Here is a 1,464-nt window from a genome sequence, read left to right as displayed (position 1 = left end):
TTTTTGTTTTCCGATGGTCTTAGGCGACCCCTGTGAAAGGGTCGTTTGACCCCCAAAGGGGTCGCGACCCACAGGTTGAGAACCGCTGCAGCAGAGGGTTAAGATGATGATCATATAGCTACTTGCTCACCGTCTCCTTTCCCCAAATAAACAGAAAGCACCATGAGCTCTGTGCTCCTGAAGTGAAGCGGCCCTGGTCTGGACACAAGTGTCCCCACTTTCAGCCCTGACTGCCCGCGTCCTGGGAACCCTGGCAGCCCCGGGCAAACAGGCTCAGCTGGTCTCCTTCCTGAATCCAGGCTGGTGTGGACGGACGAGCAGAGATGTGGCCGGATTCTAGCAGCTGCTGTCGAAGGCAGTGCTGGGTTTCCATTTGTAGAGCGGAGCGAGGTTATAAATCAGAGACGTGTTTACAGGGACTCACAGCAATAACAGTTCAGGTGGCCAGTGTGCCTCTGTGACTGTTTCATCTTCCACGCTAACTTAAACACGAGAAAAAAAGGCTTTCCAGCCCAGGGCCTGCCGGCCAGCCGCACAGATTGAATGCGTTTGTAATAATTCATAGACTTCTCACTTTCATTTTTCTGCTGTCCCGGAATTACATTCCCTCTTAAAATGCTCGGTGACCGCCTGGCCTGGCAGCCCTCTGCCTGTGCAGACACCTAGAGAGGGTGCCCTGAAAGCAGGCAGAGGCAGGTGTGGACAGGGCTCCCTGCCCCAGTGCCGCCCCTGCCAGACACGCCAAGCGCTGCAGCCACCCCTCTCCCCCAGGTGCTTCTTCACCTGCAGGCAGTTCCCAGGTGAGCACCGGCCAGGAGAGAACAGGCCCTGTGAGCAGCTGGCATCTGCCCTGTGGGCAGTCACACTCATCCTGTTGGGGGACCCTCTCCTGCTCACAGGATGTCACCCGGGGTGTACTGCCCAGCTTAGGGGTGCACACATGACCCAAATCATTCAAGCAGGTGAGGCCTAGGGCTTGGAGGCGCAGAGAGCTGCAGGCTGGAGCCTGAGTGAGGCCAGGGGGAGGGGCAGCCGGAGCCGGAAGCTCCTTTAGGAGCCAGTGAGGGCTCCCTGGGCGGCTGCAGATGGCTGCAGGGGGCCGGCCCAGGCCTGCGAGGGGCAGAACCCCAAACCTGGTCACTGTGGCCCTTAGGAGCCTGTCCCCAGCCACTAACACTTTCTCCTGGGATTGGGCTGGGCAGAGGTCAAGTGTCCTTCATCAGGACCCTCCCCCGGGAAGCACAAGGCCAGGGACAGGCCCCCTCAAAACTTGAGGCCTACCCTGCAGGTGGGCCCTCTGCCTGCACCCCTGCAGAACCCCCGTCTTGGGAGTGGGTGAGCTGGACCCAGAGCCCAGGGCAGGCTTGGCAGCCAGCCCCACACGGCAGAGGTTGGCAGGGGAGGACGAGTCTGTGACCCTGGGGGTGGTGGAAGGAAGTGAGGGCAGTGGTGAGTTTCAGGGAG

Source organism: Hipposideros armiger, unplaced genomic scaffold (assembly GCF_001890085.2).
Source record: "Hipposideros armiger isolate ML-2016 unplaced genomic scaffold, ASM189008v1 scaffold_282, whole genome shotgun sequence".
Lineage (NCBI taxonomy): Eukaryota > Metazoa > Chordata > Mammalia > Chiroptera > Hipposideridae > Hipposideros > Hipposideros armiger.
This window is presented reverse-complemented; position numbering follows the sequence as displayed.